This window comes from Vombatus ursinus, unplaced genomic scaffold (assembly GCF_900497805.2).
Source record: "Vombatus ursinus unplaced genomic scaffold, bare-nosed wombat genome assembly UNPS02014820.1, whole genome shotgun sequence".
Taxonomy (NCBI): domain Eukaryota; kingdom Metazoa; phylum Chordata; class Mammalia; order Diprotodontia; family Vombatidae; genus Vombatus; species Vombatus ursinus.
The window spans coordinates 12442105-12462787 of NW_020954598.1; the positions used below are offsets into that span (position 1 = coordinate 12442105).

The window sequence follows — 20683 nt, forward strand, 5'->3', positions numbered from 1 at the left end:
AATAAATAAATAAGGCACTGGCATATTGCAGAATATATTGCCCATCTTGTAATGCCTATCAAAATAAATGTCTCTACAATCAAGTGTGGCTCCTTAAATCCTAACAAAGTCTAGAGTAAACAACCAATAGATGTTTCTCTCTCTCTCTCTCTCTGCCTGTGTGTAGCATGGATTCCATTAATCTATCTTTCTTGTAATCCAAGAAGAGTCTTCTTTTTAAAAAGCAGCATCTGCTAGAGAGTAGGTTTGAAAAGACTTGCAAAATATATGGTGAAAGAAGCAAAGGCAATCCAGGTCCCTAACCCTTGTCCCCAACTGAATTTCTAAGGCTGACCAAAAGTAATTTGAGGTTGCTAGTCAGATGGACATTAAAGTCAAATCAGTATTATGACTGTCACCCCTCAGTCTTCCTCAACAAAAAGGATCTGTCTTAGAGCACTGTTCAGTAGTTGTTGATTTAAAGCCACACACACTTAGGTATGGAATAAATCAGAGAAATTAAATCTTACATTAGGGGCTGACGTAAAGCAGGGCCCCTTCCAATAATTTGATAAATACAGTAACTTAATAATAAATAAACAAGGTTGCTGGTTGTAGTTGTGGGATTTGGGGGTGGGGTGGAATGGGGGAGGAGTGAACTCACTAGGCCTCCATAATGTGCAGCACCCTGGGAAGAAGTCCCTGGACCTCTATTTCATGTGTCAGAAGAGCCCATGCCAAGAATACTAAAAGGACCCACCTCTACCGCTGAACCCTGCCCTCCCTTTATACCTGGCTCTGTAGGCTCATCAACTGGGAGGGAGATGAGGGCAACCAAATCAGTTTCTGCTATCTCTTGCAAGATAAGGCTAAGTGATGGGGGGTGGGGGGGAGGGAAAACACCTAATAAGGAATAACTAGACCCACCTTTCCTGAGGAATGGGGGAGAGGGGCATACAAACAAACAAAATAAAAGTAAGAGGAGAGAGGAGAGCAAAGACAACGATACAACTGTTGTCTTCCCCACACTCATCCGGGGCTTGTAAAAGTTTCTGACTTTTGATGGACGAAATGACAAGGGGTATGGGAAGGAAACCAATACCCACTTGGTTAACCCATTCCGCTCAGAGCGACTGCCCTGACATGTTCCAGGCAGCTCTCGCTCAGCCTTCACTTCCCAGGCAGACCATCATGCTCCTGCCCTTTCCACCCCACAAGCTTGTCTTTCCGGGGAAAAGCCACCCTTATTTACAAAGTTTCCTCGCAGGCCGCGGGGGGAGGGCTGTGGACGCATTGCCAAGTCATAAGAGTGCAATGTAATGGTAACTCAAGAGAAATTTTCCCCGTCCCTGAACCCATCCCCTGTCCTCCCGCCAAGGGAGGCTATACATGCATGCAGACAGACATGCACACATGCATGCATGCATGCATGCGTACATACATGGGCTCCGAGCTCGGGCTAGATCCCTTTAACCCCGCTGGCTCCTGGGATGAAGTCGCAGCAGCTTCCACAGAGCTTCGGCTCCCATACTCCGGCCAGAGAGGGGACCAGCCGCCCCAGGGACCTGCAGAGCAAAAACACAGGGAGCATATCCGCCCCTCAGCCCTCTGAGCATCCGCTGGGCTAAAGCATCATATCTGGAGGCTTTTCCCTTTCCCTTTCTATTTGCTTTTCATCCTGGCCAAAACTCGTAGTAGACACCCCCCTCCCCCAAACAGAAAGAGTCTCCGGAGTCTTCAACGCTAAACGCAGAGCAAGGGGTCCTTCTCAGCCTGCCCCATCCTTGTCTGGTGGGGCGGTGGGCGCTCCTCCCTCTGGGCGGTGGTCTTCTCTCCCTCCCCTAGGCGGCTCTTCCTGGTGCAGGATGCGGGCTGGTTCTGGGATGGCTTCAGAACCTGGGAGTCCGAGATGTCAAGTCCAGCCACTCGGCGGCTTAGGACAGAGCAGAGCGGAGAGCAAACGCTACCAGCCGGGCTTGCCAAGTCAGAGTGAGAGGCCAGAGGGGGAGCTGAAGTCCTTCTGCAACCAGGAGCTAGGGCTGCAGCCACACATCTGGCTGCACCACACTGGTCGCTCCTTCCCCTTCACATGCGCGCGCTCCAGCTGTTCTCCTTATCCCTGCTCTGCCTTCCCTCACGCGTTCTTTCCATCCTGCTTTGGTCGTTCATCACCCCTTCTCGGTATGTACGTGTATGACTCCTCTCTGCTTGTCCTTCACCAGCCCTCATTTTCTGTTGTCATTTTAACCTCTGCCTTTCCTACTTTTATGCTGTCTCTTTAACTCACCTGTCTCATCTCTCCTGTTGCTCTGTCTGTTCGTCCATTTCTCTTCTTGCTCCTCAACACTCCCTTCCACCGCAATCCCCAATCCCTGCTGGTGCTTGTATTTTGTCTCCTTTTGTCAAGCACTTTTCCTCTACTTTTCCTTTCCTCTTAATTTTATCTCATGTCTTTTTTTTTTTTCATTTCCTCCTTCCCTAATGCCCTCCCTTCTTTTCCCTTTCCACTAACACTCCCATCACAGCTTAGCTGGGAAAGACAGACCAAATTACATCCATCTGTAAGTTCCTATGACTTTCTTCGATGAGCTTGTGGGGGATAGGGTTGGAGGTTAAATTTTTATGTTTCTTTACATGCACTTTTCCCTTCCCCCCATCCCCAACTCCTCCTTTCCTATAGAGCCATAAGAGGATTCTGGAACTTTGTAGAAAGCAAATTATATGCACAGACGTTGTATTTTGGGAAGCTGTGCACAGCATTCCTTGTAATAGACTAATTTATTGTTGTTAACTTTGGTAGGCAGGGGAGTTTGTTTGCTGACAATAATGTGTTTGGGAGATATTTTTGGAACCTGTTGTACGTTCAATCAGATTGCCACATGCCTTCCATAACTTAGAAAGAAGCAACCATCCATAAACAATTTCACACATACACACACATAAAAATTAAGTTATTACAAGCAGGGCTAGTTATCCTTTATGGCTGTGGCTTCTTCATGCCATCTACACCATTTTATACAGGTGAATTCCATTAAGATTAATAGAGTGAGAAATCCTTGAAAACAAAAAAAGAAGTTCCCTGAGAAATATGTTCAGCTTTCATTCTTTTAACTTCTTCACGATAGGGTAGAATATTATAAACTAATATTTAGATGATCTTCAAGTCTTCTTTTCAGCACTGCTTTTTGCTTTGCTCCCTTTGCTGAGTCACTGGAGTACACTGCCCAGTGGGTAGGGGTGGGTGGGGAGTTGCAGGGATGGAGGAAGAGGAGGTGAGGACAGGGTGCTATGGCAACCAGGAAAGACCTGGGTTTGAACCAACCTAGCAGTTGTATGACCATGAGCAAACCACATAACCTTTATAACTCTCAGTTTTCTTATCTGTAAAACAGGAAAAATACCTGTAGTGCTTACTCAATAGGGTTGTTATATCAAATAAGTTAATATTTGTACTATGCTTTTCAAATACTGGAGTATTATATAAATGTTAGCTTTTACTTTGTTTCAGTAGAATGTAAATTCCCCTGAGAGCCAGGACTATTTCATTGTGTTCTTTTGGATTCTCAGTACCTAGCATAGTAGGTGGTTAATAAATACACTTGTTGAGTTTAGTTACAGGAGGGGTAGTTGATTTTGATAACAGATAACATCTGTTCACCTTAGTATTCATATGAAATAAACACAAAACATCTTATGTAATGTATGAGGGGCAAAGGGTTATAAAGGCAACTTAGGGCCATGAGCCTCAGTAACTCAGTTCGACTTCTAATTTGGTGGCTTCCATGATGTGTGAACATGGATGAGTCAATTCACCTTTCTGAGTCCCAGTTTCCCTCATTGGTCAAATGGAGATATAAGAATTGCCCAACCCATTTCACCGAATTGCTGTGAGAAAAGTATGCTACAAAACAGAAAGAACTATGTAGTAAAAACTCACTTTTCTATAGGATTTTACAAAATGTTTTCATCACAATAGCTCTGAAAGGCACGTAGTAAAAGTTTTGCCATTTATATTTTACTGATGAGGAAACCAAGAAAAAAGTAACTAATGGTTGGGCAGCTCCTAAGCATACTACTCATGGCTCTTCCTGGGCCTCCACATTCTAGGTTTGCTGCTTTTTCCAATGGCCCACAATGCCTCCTTGTCATGATGAGCTGACAGTTAACAGAGACTTCAGCATCACAAACCACTTTATGTATACTAGCCCATTTAAATTATCATTTTGGCTATATTTTCAGTGGAAAAATTTGTAAATTTTCTAATTAGGGGAATGGAAATGATGTCTCTTTATTAATTGTATCTCATAATAATAGAATAAATAATACTTAGCTCCATCCAACCAGTGGTCACAGTGGATAGTCATGTATATGGGTCAGTATCATAGCTGGCAAGTGAGGAATTAAAAAGATTAGGAACTAATTATGCTACCAAATGTCCAACTACGTGCTTTACTCTGAAGGATATTCAACTGGAGATGGCATGAGAGGAAAAAGAAGACATTGAGGAGGAAGTATAAGAAAAACTCCAGGGAAAATTTCAGAAATGTTTGTCTTGGGAGATAAACACTGCACTAATACAGCCACAATTATCTGAGAAATTTGGGAAAATAGGCAATTTTTGCCATCATTAGTGGAATTGGATAGAAAAATGTCTTTGTCATTGTGACACCATATTTATTATTTTCTTTCCTCATATGACAATTCAGCTTTCTTCTAAGGATGCTGGTGGTATATAGTACATCCATATTACAAACTCCATATCATAGTTTCTTACTAATTGATTTCTTTGTATGAGCAATCTGTTAGCCAGACTGTTACCTGAAACATAAATACAGTCATTGAAATTCTGCTAGAAGGTGGTTAGGCCCAGCGGCAGCTCTAGGCAAAACTGCAAATCAATAGTAGTCTCCCTTCAGTGGTATTTGACTCCCCTTTCCCCACTAGGCCTCTCCATTTTTTCCATTCATTCAATTTGATAAGCATTTATTTATTAAATGCCTACCTAGTATGAACAAGGTCCTAAGCCAGATCCTGGGCATACAGGAAGGAAGAAATAAGAGAAACCTTACTTGTCTCAAAGAGTTGGGATCTTGTAAGGAAGGAAATGAAAATTCCTGGAACCCAGGGAACATTTCAGAATCATATTCATTCTATTCACTCTCTACTCCCATCCCATTGGAGCCCACTCCACCCCTACAACCCAACACAGAGACACACCCACCTGGAATCCAATATCTCTTTGGTGGTTCCTGGTTATTAAAAGTAATTCTGTGATTCCTCTACCCTGGTCCTCCCAGGAAGTTCCTTATGTTCCAAAATTAGATCTCTCCTTCTCACACCCAACTCTTACCTAATTTCCCTTTCTTTCATGGACCTGGTCCTCAGCTTGAAAGTATTTGATCACCTTTGAATGCAGATTAATTTGAAAGTACGTAATAGCCAATGTTCTTGAACTTAAACAAGGTATAATAATAATAATAATAACAATAAAGTGGGTCTGTCTCTGACCTTTCTTTGAGACTCTAAGCTCCATGAGGACAGAGACTAAGCTTTGTATCTCCTTACCCAGTACTCTGCACATAGTAGGCACTTAGATGTCTCTTTAGTAGATGAATGAATGAATGCAAAAGAAAATGCCTAATGATAACAACTAGTATTTATATATCACTTTAATGTTTGCAAAGCTGGTGAAAGATATTGTGAGCCAGTGAGACTTCTAGAAACCATTCTGGTCACTAAGTGATTGACTACTATTCAGATTTTCAAAAGGATCTGTGACCCAATCCATTTGGATATTTCATCCAACAATGAAGCTTAAAACCTATCCATGTCTGCCCAAGGTATGTGACTCTTATTCATGAATTCACCCTTTGGGGTCCTCCCAGTGTGCCAGAGGTCTTCTTCAATTTCACTTGACTTTATGAGGACACCAGTGGAAGACTGGTTATCCTTCTGCCATCCCTCAACCTCACCACTTGAACAGCTCATTTTTTTCTTCCATCTCATGACATCTTTTCCTCCTTTCTTCTTCAGAGTTCTTCATGGATTTTATGTTGGCTGATATCTGCTCACGTTGCCTACATGTTTCTCCATTGCTCTCTGTGTGACTGTCATTTTTATTTCTTCAGGGGCTGTCATATTCCATGTATCATTGCCGTGCAGCAACACTGGTAGAATGGTGAAATTTTAAAAAATGGGTCTTTGTTTGTAGGAAAAGTTTGATGTTATTGAAGGAGCTTTACAGTTTCCTGAAAAAAATACAGCTCACCTCCCACCTCTTGATCAACTCTATTGAAAAGGCCAAGGTCCTCCACTATATCCTAGGCCATCTCCGATTGTCCTGATCCATATCTGGCCACTAGACCCAGATGGCTCCAGAGGAGAAAGTGAGGCTGGTGACTTTGCACAGCCCTCCCTCACTTAAATACAATTCACTTGCAGGTCATAGCATCATCTCCATGATGTCATGATCCTCTTGGATCAGGAAGGCCAAACAGCAACCTCTGTGAGTACAGAAGGAGCTGCCCACTAGGGAGCCAAATTTCCAGTTGGGCCACAAGGCTTCCTTCTTTCCTTCTTTCCTTCTTTCCTTCCTTCCTTCCTTCCTTCCTTCCTTCCTTCCTTCCTTCCTTCCTTCCTTCCTTCTTTCCTTCCTTCCTTCCTTCCTTCCTTCCTTCCTTCCTTCCTTCCTGCCTTTCTTCTTTCTTTCCTTCCTTCCTTTCTTCCTTCTTTCCTTCCTTCCTATCTTTCTTTCTTCCTTTCTTCCCTCTCCACATAAGGTATCACGCCCTTATCTGCTAGTTCTCTGCCCAAAGGGAATGTAAATTTTAATCTCTGAAACTTCTTTTCTGTTTTTTTTTCTCTTATAAAGCACCCTTAACCCAAAATCACTCTGGTCCCAGATTAGTCACTGTTTGGGCCCTGATTGGCTCAGAATGAATGCAAATAATAATTGTTTCTGTTTTGTCCAGAAATCCTGAGGGTCTTCCCTTCCCAGATCTATTTTTTTAAAATTAAGCCTTAATCACTGAATGGGTGCTGCCTCAGTCAAACTTAGACCTATTAAACACCTTAGCTTGAAAAGGCTAAGGTCCCCCATTGCATCCTATGCCATCTCTAGTTTTCCTGATCCATATCTGTTCACTGGATCTGGATGACTCCAGAGGAGAAAGTGAGGCTGGTGACTTTGCACATCCCTCTCTCACTTAAATCCAATTCACTTGCATGTCATGTCATCACCTCCCTGATGTCATGGTCCTCTTTAAGAGTGAAGGACAAACAGCAACATTTGTACTGTCTGCCCCAGATAAACATAGTGACAGACAAGTTTTATAAATTGTTCTTCCAAAATATGTCATAATATGGGTAATGAACATTCTTTATCCAGTTGGTCTTTCCCATGTAAATGATTGGGCTAACTGCTTGCTATTCTTAAGCACAATGCTGACCTATCTTAGCTTATCAATCTTAGCCTGTTTTATAATACAAGCTTTCAAAGAGGACTTGCTATATTTATTTTTTATTGTTGTCTTGTTTTTTATTTATTTTTTATATATTTATTTTTTAAATTAAAGTGAATTTTGATGTGAATATTTTAGGAGAACTTTTGAATTCCCCTTGGGGTCTTATCTTATAGTGTTACAAGTTACAAGTTCGGAATTCTTGGTCTAGTTTATGTTCTAATTACTTTACTTTTTTTTTTCTTTGCCTGTGGAGACCTGTGCTTAGAGCTTTGGATGACTAATACAGAAGATATTCCTCAGTCGCTATCATTCGAAGTCCTCATTAAACTTTTATGTCACAGGAGGCAGTCTGGTACAGTGGAAAGTCTCTGAAGTTAGAAGACCTGAGTTCAAATTATGGCTTTGTTACTATCTTCATGAACTTGAGTGTCTAAACCTCTCTGAGCCTCAGTTCCTCATTTGTAAAATGGGGAACCTTGACTAAACCCAGGTTCAAATCTCACCCCCAGTGGTTTCTACCCTTGTGATGTTGGGCAAGTCATTTAATTTCCCTAGGCCTTGGTTTCTTCATCTATAAATTAGGAGGTTGGACTTCATCACCTCTGAAATCCCCTGAAGCTCTACTTCTATGATCATATGAATTCAAATGGATGCTGGCAGAAGAGCTGGAAAGCTAACAGATATCCCTAGTACAGATATTTTAAAATCATACAGAGCATGCACATGAAGCAAACATATTGAGTGAAGTGTATAAGTAGGGCAAAGGAGGAAGAAGAAGAAAGAAAGATGATCACATGTTTATGCAATGTAGACTTGAGAGGACATTGCCTCCTCTCTTACACTTATCACTCTGACAAACATTTATTTAATACTATCAATGAACAAATCTTCATTGCTACATCAAAGGAGAGGTTGTGTTGTCCAAAATATCCTTTTTTCACATTGAAGCCCATAGAAGAGAAAGTGAAGTATGAGATCTGGAACTGGAAGAGATCTTAGAAACCATTGAAACCAATACCATAAATTTACATGAAGAAACTGAAGTTTTGCAGAAGTTACATGCCAAGGTCAATTAGGCGAGAAGCAGAACTGATATTTGAACTCAGATACACTTATCTCAACACTGATGTGTTTTGGTTTTGGTTTTGGTTTTTTACACTACCACATTGCCTTTACCTCAGCCTCATTCAGGGTGGTACAAAAGAGGAATAAAATTTGGTCTCTGCTTGGTCTTCCAAGATGCTGATAAGCCTTGAAAGGCACCTGAAGGTATGTATGTGCAGGCCCCTAGAGACTTGCCCTTCCAGGAGTCCCAAGAGCACCTTGAACCAGCTGTGCTTATAGAAGGTGACGAGGGCCCATATGATGGTGAATCTATAAATAATTGTCTAGAAGCCACAGTCAGCTTTGATGCTAAGGGTGAAGACTGTAGTTCTGATCTCTAGTATGGTGGGAAACTAATAGCAGATGGCCAAGTGACAAGTTTTTCAGCAGCCCATTCTGTCAGGACACTTCCATTCCACCTCCCCTGCCATTCCCAGCTCCTATAAGCAGTAACAACACCTGGATCATCTGTCTGCCCCTGGCCACACCATCTCAACAACAGTTCAGTTGGGCCCTTAGTACTGGTGGTTCCACTAGTCCAGCTCTCAGTTTCCTAATAATGATTATGATGATAACAATAATAATAATAGCCAGTATTTTTATAATGCTTCAAGATTTACAAAGCACTTTATGAATATGTCATTTTATCTCCATAATAAACCTGAGAGGTAGGTGCTATTGTTATCCCCATTTTATAGATCAGGAAACTGAGGCAGACAGAAGTTAAGTGACTTGCCCAATATCACACAGCCACTAAGTGTCTCAGGAGAGTTTTAAACTCAGGTCTTCCTGACTCCAAGTCTGGCATTCTGTCTACTTACTGTACCACCTAGCTGCTACTTTCCTGCCTTCTTCATCATTGCTGTTATTTGCAGTTGGGGGCCACATCCAGTCATCCTGACCTATGTCTTGCCACTGGACTCAGACGACTCCAGAGGAGAAAGTCAGACGGGTAACTTTGCACAGGCCTCCCTTACTTAAATGCAATTCACTTGCATGTCATGGCATCGTGTGCCTGATGTCATGGTCCTCTTCGAGAATGAAAGGCAAATAACAACAATCTACGATCATTGTTTTCTCCTCCTTGTTACTTCGTGCTCTATCCAGATATGTCTTACTCCCATCTTTAAACTTACTTCAGATTATCTGCCTCTCTACTGGTCCCTTCTAGAGTGCTTGAATGAAAAAAGATGCTGGAAGATCTCATTTCAAATCCCTGACATCTGATAACCATCTAACTTTGGGCAACTCAGTAAACTGGAAATAAGAGTACCTGATCTGTCTTTTGATCAAGTGCTTTGTAAACTACTGCATTGATCTAAGACATTATTATTAGAAAAACAAATAAACCAAAAACTCCTCCCTTTCCTAATGCCTGCCACCTTTCTTACCCCCTTGCCTTAATTGAGACCTGGCTTCCAATTGATGCCACCCTTTCCAACAGAGAATGCTTCTCCTATTCCTCCAAGTACAGGTGGTAAACAATGGGATGATCCATTCTTGTTTTTCCATTATTACTTAAAGATCACTATTATACCATTAGCACTCAAAGGGGGCAGCCTGGTGTGGTGGGCTTGAGTGTTGGACTTGATGTCAGAAGGAATGGGTTGGAATCCCACCTCAGACACTACCTTCAAGCTTATATAGACAGTAAATCACAGAAATGGATCTGAATCCAGTTCCTCTGACTCCAAATTTTCTGGTCTTTCCACTAAACCAGGCTGCCTTGAACTAAGCTGCATAGGATAAATGCAAAGAGGAATAAGACTTGACCCCAGAGTATGAGGGGAAGGAAGGAAACAAACATTTTGAAGCACCTACTATGTACCAGGGACTGAACTAAGTGCCGTACAAATAGTATTTCATTCGATTCTCACAATAACCCTAGAAGTTGGTGCTATTATTATTCTTGTTTTACAGATAAAGAAACTGAGGCAGACAGAGGTTAAGTGTCTTGGCCATTGTCACACAACTATTAAGTGTATGAAGCCAGATTTGAACTTGGATATTCCAGACTTCCTGCCCAGGACTCTGTCTACTGTACTATCCAGATGCTTTGGGGATGGGGGCAGGGGCAAGCCACTTAAAAGGTTAAAAGCCTTAGTTTCTTCATCTACAAAAAAGATAATGATTTTTGTACTGCCTGCCTCACAAGGTTGTTGAAAAGAATGTGCTTTGCAAACCTGAGTTGTACTGAGGGCCGCTTCTCTTTAGTTGCCCAGGTCATTTACTTCTACTCTCCTATTATATACCCACTTTCAGGTGACTCCTCAGTTTTCTTTAATGTCTTCAGTGCCTGCTTCTGCCTTGGGGACTTCAATGACCACATCAGAGTTGTTATAGCCTCATAATTCCTTTACTGAGTCAGACTCTTATCTCTACTCTCCAAGAATCACCAACCTAGTCACACTTTGGACCTTGATACCACTGTGAATTGCTCAGCATCCAAGACCTGAACTTTTCTTCTCCCAGCAAAATATCCTCTGTCCTTCTACCTATATGACTCTCTTTCTTATAAAAGCTGTTCTCTACCCTAATTCTGACTTTCAATCTCTTGGCTCATTCCTATTTGTCCTGTTCATCATCCTTTCTGGTTTCACTTAATTTCCCTTCCTGGGCATTTCAATTATTCTCTTTCTTGTACCCCACACATTACCTACCCGCTTGACCCTCTATTATACCTGATTCACCAATCCCAATCCTAGGTAGTCCCAATGATGGCCAGGCATTGCTACAGAAAAGGTAACATTACCACCTGATTAGTTACCTTACAAATTATGCTGCCTAAGCTCACCTGTGCTCTCAATGCTGCTCAATAATGCATTTATTGGTTTCCAGAAGAGTTCCTGTCATATTTTCCACACCAGCTGTTCCAAACTTTTTCTCTTTTCCACAGACCCCCATTCCTTCCTTTTTTCAATCTCAGCAAATAGCAAAGCCTCCTACTTTGCTGAGATCAAGGTCCTTCCCTGTATATTATCTCAACTTCCAACCTCTCTGCTGAATTTTTCTTCTTCCATATTCTGCTCCCTCCCTTTCTGCTTGAATTTCTGGGATGAAGGAAGGCTAAGGCATCCCAGCCAAAGAGTGGCAGGATAGTGGGGTAGCTGACCCAACTAGCTGTTTGCCGACTGATTTCAGGTTCCTTTTTTGCTGTCACTTTGCAAGTGTTTTGATTTTTTTTGTTTTGTTTTGTTTTTTAGCAACGTGAGTTTTTCACCCATAAAAAAAGAGATTTTCTTTCATACACCTGGTTCATGGCCTTTTCTTGCATCTCTCTGACTTTAGTTGTCATTGTTTGCCCTTTCCTTGGCTACTGTAGTCTAGTGTGCAGATGGTGCCTAAATTTTACAATGGTTCTGGGGAATTGGGGGAGTATAAGCATCCACAATTGAGGAATCATGTCATCAGTACCATTTCCCGTTGTACTGATTAAAGCATTCAGTCACAACACTGTCACCACAGGTGATGTGAGTTCAGCAGTGAAAAGTGTGCCCTTAGCACTTCAGATCAACTAAGGTGGTACCTTAGCACTTTTGCCACTTGCTTGATTTCTGACCTGGTCTATGGACCATGGCTTTGTTTACTCTCCATGATCATGACCTGTCCTGCAATGGGTTATTAATAAATCTACAACTTAGAAATTTCCAAACAATTCTGGTTACTTTTAGTACTTCTGTCCCTTCAGTAGTTTGGCAGAGAGGTTGGATTGCAATGAACAGCACCTGCAGACGACCCCACTCAGCCTGTTTCTAGCTTGATTCTGAGCACTTTGGCCCTCTGGCTGGAGTCCTGCTCTCCAAATTCAAAATGGCTTCTTTGGCAAAAATGAGTCTTAGCACCACCTTTGCATGCAGACATGAATAACCCATTACTGAATGCTTTAGGCAGCTGGCATATATGGGTCCCACTTCCCTGGACAAATTCCTGCAAGCCACCTTCCTCTAATATTCCCCCCTTGCTATTTGAAATTCTACCAAATTGAAAGGCATTTGGATTAACAAGGGTTTTCTTTTGAAATTAAAATCCTGGGAGGGATTATGAATGAACTCAAATAAGTTTCTTTCCTCCTTATACCTAGCCAGAAAGAACAAGTAACAGCTGGCTGGAGGGAATGGGAATTTTGATGGCCAGGTGGAGAGAGGAAGAGGCAGTTTTGCATCCTTTGAAAATAAAGAGAGGTATCAGAGGAAGGAAGGCCCAGAGAAAGAGCTAATAGTAGGGTGAAGACATTGGGTATTTGTGTGTGGAACTAGGAGGTAAGAACATGTTTTGGAAAAGGAATCTAGGAGGTCACCAATAATGAGCTTCACCTGCTTAAATTTTCCTGGGGTAAGTCTCATAGATAATGTGCCATGAGAGGAAAAATCACTAGTTTTGAATTCCCTTCCAACTTTAAATTCTATAATATTTGAATAGAAATAACACCAAAGTCATGCTCCCTTAAATATCACAAAGCAGCTTTATTGGATTATTTATTGGGTTACATATGCCTACAGTCATAGTTCCTTCATCATTAACACTGCTATTCCTATAGAGGACATTTCCCCATGCCCACTTCCCTGTCCAATTCTCAGGTTAGGTGGCTCTGATTGCCTGCATCTGAATGCGATCATCTTTACAGCTTACCTTCTTATATCTCACTTTCCACTCCGAGATGATTGACATAGACAACTTTGTCTATGTGACTTGCTTGTTCTCATTCTCAGCCTAACACATAGCCCACTCCGACCAAAAGACTGTCAAATGCTTTTTGCCCTGTGGACATATATGCATGCAATCAAATCATACACTATGAAGAAAGAATGAGACCAAAAGAAGAGATGTGAAAACAAATGATCTGTATAAGAAATTGAATATGGAAAGATGACGAAATGAGCTCCAGTGCAGGAGAAGCAACTGTTTTGCTCACATCAGCAGCAGCAGTAAAAATAATAAGTGCATCTTTGCATTCTCTTGCTATTGAAGTGTTTCAACTAAATGACAACTCAAGTTTGCACTTTAGACAAAACATTTATCTGCAGAATGCAATCTCTAGATTTACTCTGATTTATGAGGAAATGCCCTTAAATGATGGATTTTGCTCTGACATTGTTGCAATTCTTTGTTGAAAAAAAGGGCTGTATCATGGTGATTAACGTAGTAGGAGTGAAGCTCTGTGCATTGCATCCCACCTCGACAAACGATTGAGATATAAGAAATATGTTTCATATTCAGCGATTTTTCTTCTGTACTTTCTAAAGAGAACACTACAAGACAATAGGATGTATTTCTAGGTGATTAACAAGTCCACTACTTTATGGGAAGGCAACACTCAAAATAGTTGTCCTATGAACATTTTTAGAAACACATCTTTTCTTTTATTTACGGAAAATAAGCAAATCCAGGGAACTGTAACTTTTCGATTCTCTACAGTGCCCCATGGCTATGCCTCAGCTCTGACCTACTTCTAGGAATGGGACTAATCAGTGTCAACTTAAAAGATGTTTTTGGTGAGGTTGCTAGCTGGGCAGTTACTTGGCATACTTGAACTGTGTCTTTTCAATTGAGTATACTTGACATAACATGGACAACTTTCTAAAGATATTCTTATGCTAATTTCATTTGCCGGAAACACCTACTTGTTCTGAGTTCTAGCAGTTAATTTTAGTAGCTGGAGAGGTGATCAGATTCTCCTGCTCATTCCCCACAATTAAGCAGCGAATGCTCTCTAAGTGGATGACTACAGGGCGTGAGTTACCACCAGATGGCTAAGAAAGGAAAAGCAGAGCCCAAAACATAACTTACAAGTACTCAAGTGGAGTTTTTTGGATGCTTGCTGGGTCTCTAGATGATGAAGAAATGTTCTGGTATGAAACTGCCTCTGATGTTTCCTCCCAGGCCTGTGATGAGTCTTCATATTTCATCTGGTCCCACATCTAGGGAAAAAAATACAGCAGTGAATTTTAACAGCAGTAAATTTTTAGCAACAATGCTCTTTGGCAGCAATGATCTTTATCAGTTGTTCATCTTCAGCAGGGTGTTCCACAAGAGCAGGGAATTTTTGGTAGTATGATTTGAGACTTGCTCCCCCTCCATCCTTTATGAACACCTAGACCTATGATTTCATTGGTGTAGGGAACTCCCAGTGGGGGAACTTCCTTCTACCAAAGACAATCAGTATTTTATTTCCTATAATTTAAGAGTATCTAAGAGTTCTAAGGCTATGACTTAGATAGTTGCCTGGGCAACTGAAATGTTAAGTGACTTGCTGAGGGACACACAGCCATTGTATGTTAGTGAATATTGGGCTCTTGTTTTACTCTTTAGTCTTGTAGTGGTAACATTTGACACGTAACCATCCATTAGGCAGCATGTGAAACCGAACACTTCTCTAGCCTCTGAAATTAACTCCTTGAACCCAGAAAAAAATAGATATTCTGCAAATGAAATGAACATAAATGCATCTTTAGAAAGTTGTTAATGTTATGCTAAGGTTATTAAACTGAAAAGAGTAAACTTTCAAACTAGTCAGATATGCCAAAGAATTTCCCAAACAGGAAAGCATTTAGTTATGTTGTCTCTCCATGCTTGCTAATGTAGAGAAAATGTGTTGCTTCTAATTTTACTAATCAGAAACTTTCTTCTCTGGAAGAACTGGCCATTATGTTATAGTAAAACTTATCACAGAAGTCACAAAGACCAGCTAAGAGTTTACAGATCATTAGTACATTAGTATATGCTTTGAAGATCTGATATGGGGTTTTAGTGGGCCCTAATTTTAATATGAGTTTAATGTTATGATTTAGAAGACCAAATATTCAATGTGATCTTGGGCTGTATTGAGACACATAGATTTCAGGAATAAGGAGGTGATAATCCCCCTGACCTCAGCCTTGGTCAGACCATGTCTAGGTTTGTGCACCGTGATTCAGGAAGGGCATTGATAAGTTCAAGAACATTCAAAAGGAAAGTAACCAGGATTATAAAGTATCTTTGATTCTATGCTATATTATGATTATTCAGTGACTAGAGATCTTTACCCTAGATTGATGGGCATCCCTTCAATGTCTAATTCTTTGCCACCAGAAAAAGAGCTGCTATAAATATTTTTGTACACATGAGTCCTTTTCCTTTTTCTTGCATCTTTTTGGGATATAGACCTAGTACCAGTATTGCTGGGTCAAAGGCTATGCACAGTTTTATAGCCTTGGGACATAGTTCCAAATTGTTCTCCTGAATGGTTGAACAAGTTCACAGCTCCACCGATAGTGCAATAGTGTTCCTATTTTTCCATATCTCTTCCAGCATTTGTCATTTTTACTTCCTGTCGTGTTAGACAGTCTGTTATTTTTCCAATGAGATATTTCACATTTTCTCCCATTTTTTCATTGACTTGGTTTTGTTTTATTGTTTCTTGTTATCTCATGCAGTCACCAACTTCTACTTGACCAGTTTTAATTTTTAAGGATTTATTTTCTTCAGTCAGATTTTGTACCTCTTTTATGATTTGACCAATTCTGATTTTTAAGGGGTTATTCTCTTCAATATCGTTTGTGCCTCTTTTGTCAAGCTAATAATTCTTCTATAATTTTTTTGCTTTTAATTATTTTCTCAAATTATTTTTCCAAATTTTTCCTTTACTGCTCTTATTTGAGTTTTTTTTTGCTTTAAAAAAAAAAAAACTCTTCCTTTAGCTCTTCCAGAAATTCTTGTTGGACTTGTTTCCAAGCTGCATTTTTTTTTTGAGGCTTTGCTTATAGATATTTTCAAGTCATTGTCTTCTTCTGAGCTTGTGTTTTGGGCTTTCCCATTACCACACTAGCTTTTTATGGTCAGATTATTTTCCCAGTCTATTTTTTTTCACTTTGTATTTTATGTTTGAATTGGGCTATTTACCTATGGTGTGTGTGTGTGTGTGTGTGTGTGTGTTTGTGAGACTCCCTCAAGCTTTAGACTTTGATGCCATGCTGTTTTCAGAGATCATTCACAAGCCTGTGAATTTTCTGTGCTTTGAGGTGATGTGATCCAGGTTGAGGCCTGGCCACTGCTGTTCTAATCTGAGTTCTGGTCCTTATCCAGGTTGGCCTTTGCTACCCTTGAGAGCACAAGCACTTCTTTCACCCCACCCTCCTGCCATGGAACTACAACTTAGAACTGAGTAATGGGCAATGGAGTTGCTATTTGATATCTGGTTCTGCACCTAGTGCTAAAACAGAGGTCCCCTATAATCCCTTTCTGACAAAGTGTTCAACCCCCTTCATCTCTGGGTGCTGAGCACTCCAAATGCCACTGCTGCCGCTGCTACTGCTGCCGCCACCATCTGGTGTCACTTCCTGAATGCTGGGCCCCAACTTCAGTGCCACAGATCTCTCTGTCCTTTCAAGTTATTCTGGGCTTGAAAACTAACTCACTGACTTTTTTTGGTTATGCTGCTTAGAATTCAATTCGACATGCTTTTTGAAAGTTGTTTAGAGGGGAATGTTGGGAGGGCTCAGAAAAAAAAATCCATTTACTCTGCCATCTTGACTCTGCCTCCTATGTTTTGATGGTGTTTACTGAAATGGAATCTCAATCTGGCAGTTTCTGTGGACTAGAGGAATGAGTTTGAATCTTTCTCTGGCTTGCAATTTGCCTGAACCATTACCAAAGGCTTAGAAACCTGGGTATTTGTCAAAATGGAAAAGAATTGGGCGATACCAAATCCAAGACAGTGCTCTTTCTTAGAATTCAGTCCATGACCAAGTCAAATTGAATTAAATTAACAAGCATTTATTAGGTGCCTACTATGTGTCAGGAGCTGCATTAAACATTGAGGATGCAAAGAAAGTGAAAAAAAAAAAGTCCTTGCTCTCAAGGAACTCAGATTCTAATGGGGGAGATCCAATACAGACAAGATATATACAGGATAAAATGGAGATTATCTGAGAGAGAAGGCTCTAAGTTTAAGATGGACCAGGAAAGCCTTCTGGAAGAAGGTGAGTCTTTGACTGAGACTTTTTTTTTTGAAGGCAATTAGGGTTAAGTAACTTGTCCAGGGTCACACAGCTAGTAAGTGTGTGAGGTCAGATTTGAACTCAGGTCTTCCTGAATTCAGGGCCAGTTCTCTATTCACTGTACCATCTAGCTGCCCAGAGACCAATTCTTTAAAAAAATCTTTGTTTTCATTTTTTAAGCATTTATTTTTCCCCCCTCTTTTGACTTCTCCCCAGCACACTCCCCTTAATTTGGAAAAATATAAAAACCAAAAAATACAAAGTCCTTGTAACACATAAGCATAGTCAAGCAAAACAAATTCTCATAGCTTGGACATTGGTTAGGTCCAAAACTATGTCTTATTCTGCATATTAGTTCATCACTTCTCCATCCTGAGGTGGGTAGCATTCTTCATCACCAGTCCTTTGGAATCATGCTTAATCATTATGCTAATCACACTTACCATCTTTGAAAAATATTTCTTTTATTTTTAATTTATAGAATAAAGCAAGCATTTCCATAACATGGTGTAATAAAAAAAGATTGCACATGAAACTGCAAATCTATTATATACAACTTGCTATTCCTTTAAAATTTACATTAAAGTTATCATGTAAGTTTCCTTTTTTCCTTTTCCCCCCCTTCCAACCACCCTATAGATGGCTACCATTAGACACAAATATGTATGTAAGTATGCATCTGTATCTATATATCTATACCTATATGTGAAATCATTCTATACATACTTCTATTCAACAGTTCTTTCTCTTCTTCCTTCATATGTCCTCTGTAATTAATTTGGGTATTTGTAGTAATCAAAATGACTTATTTGCTCAAAGTTGTTCTTAAAACAATATTGCTGTTACTGTATACATTGTTCTTTTGGTTCTGCACATTTTGCTCTTCATTCTTTCATCCAAGTCCATCCATGTTTTTTCTAAGGTCATTAAGCTCGTCATTTAGTATCCCATCACAATCATATACCATATTTTCTCTTGCTCTTCTCACTTCACTCTGTGTCTGTTCATACAAGTCTTTTCAGGTTTCTCTGAAACTATCTCTTTTTCACTTATAGAATTCCATCATATTCAAATAGCATAATTTTTTCAGCTATTTCCCAATTCATGAGTACGTCCTCAGATTCTACTTCTTTGTCATGACAAAAAGAGTTGCTGTAAGTATTTTTGTACATATGGGATTTTTTTCTCTTTTCTTTCATCTCTTTGTAGTGAAAGTCTAGTAATGATATCCCTGGATCAAAGTACATACATGATTTAGTAATTTTGGGAGATTAGTTTCAAATTGCTTTTCAGAATGATTGGACCTATTCATAGCTCTACCAACAGTGAACCAACGTACTTGTTTCCCAGTAGCCTTTTCAATATTTATCATTTTTTTTGCTAGTTTTGCTAATCTGATTGGTGTGAGGTGAAAACTCAGAGTTGATTTAATTTACATTTCTCTAATTATTAGTGATTTGGATCAGTTTGTCTCATATGGCTATAAATAGCATGGATATTTTCCTCTTGAGAAGTGATTGTCCACATCCTTCAACCATCTATCAATTAGAGAGGGCTCTTATTTTATCAACTAACTTTCTAATCTAAGGTCACAGAACCACGTGCATTCAATACAAGAGGAACTGGAGAGGTGTCTGTGAAGCTTTGGCAATATAGAAGATGTTCTGTTGTACAAGGTTTACTGGGAGCTATCTGTTTTTTAAAACATGCCCTTGGCCGCAGAAAGCTTACAGACTATTAAAGCTAACATTGAGAACTTGCTGTTTCCTTTAAGTAAATGAGTGAAGAACCTTTAACTTCATAACGATTAGAGCTATCAAAAAGTGGAACATGCCCTCTTATGCATGAGCTCCCCCACATTGGAAGATGATGCATAATTATCATGAGATATGTTAGAGAAGGGCTTATTTTTCAGGTATGGGTTGGACCAGATAGACAATGAGGTTCCTTCCAACTCTAAAATTCTCTAAATCTGTATTCCTCAGTCTGCATATTGATTTTATGATTTATTGAAGTCCAAGCCTAGACAATGTGAAAAATCCCTGCAGATCCAGGCTGAGACACTTAAAAGAACCCTATGGTTTGTATCCTCTTAGTAACTCTAAACTGGATAGACTATAGCATTATTGCATTATAATCCTCATTCTAGAAAAGAAGTGCCCAGCACATAAGTAATTTGAATTTAAATGGAAAATAGGCAAATCAAAAAAAAAAAAAAGCCAAATCTGTTTTAAATTCCACATTAGAAACCCAAAAGACAAGCAAGCCCACTCAGTAATAGTTCACAATAGCAAACAGTTTTGAAATTTGCTTTATTGAGAGAGGAACTTTTGATGTAGGCATCAGTTATCACTTTCTGATTTTGCCTGTACTATGCTTAAGCTGGACTTGTTTGCTCAGGGGTTCCATTACTTAGCAGGCCCACTGGCCTTAGTACATTCTAAGCATCTGGATTCTGTTTTCATGGGAGCCTTAAAATAAACAACCAAATGCTGGAATTTTCCTGTTATCTCCCCAAATCATCGTTCCTCTGAATTCTTTTTCACTATGAAAAACATCAAAGTTCCTGTGTTTGTGATTCAGAACCTGGTGAAATAAAAGTGAGTACACCAATATTTTTAAAGGAGCATGACCTTGATATATTACTGAAAAGAGTGAGAAGGGTATAGTAAATATTGGAAGGTTCAAGGAAGAACTAGGCCCTAGAAAAATGCTGTGAATTCCAGCCAAGATATAAAGGTGATGAAAGTATCAAGCAACTCTTTTGGTTAGAATAAAGGAATAACTATTGCTTGATTTGAAGGAATGAATGAATAAGTGAATAGACTATATTTTCCCACAAACCTGTCTTGTATAAAAACTGTATCCTATATTTGGTATTATTTTTCAGTATCTACCAGTGTGAATAGTTATTTCACTTTTAAAGATAGATCATTTCAGAAATGTAGCCTATATTCAGATGTGACTTATAGACTTTGACTACTAATAACTGGCATTTATGTAGTGTTTTAAAATTTGCAAATTGCTTTACAAATATTATTTCATTTCATTTTCACAACAACCCTAGGATACAGGAAGGAAGGAAAGAAACAGACATTTATTAAGTTCCTAAAGTATTCCAGGCACCATGCTAAGCGCTTTCCAAACATTATATTGTTTTAT

The 20683-nt window shown here is 39.8% G+C and overlaps 1 protein-coding gene across 1 annotated transcript in view; it reads right to left on the reverse strand.

Annotated features, from left to right (window-relative positions):
- Positions 1–1969, reverse strand: part of VWC2 (von Willebrand factor C domain containing 2) — a 185179-nt gene extending 183210 nt beyond the window's left edge. The window contains exon 1 of the mRNA XM_027837161.1: positions 1421–1969. The gene's annotated coding sequence lies outside the window, so the exon portion shown is untranslated. The remainder of the gene's footprint in view (positions 1–1420) is intronic.
- Positions 1970–20683: the final 18714 nt, after the last annotated feature.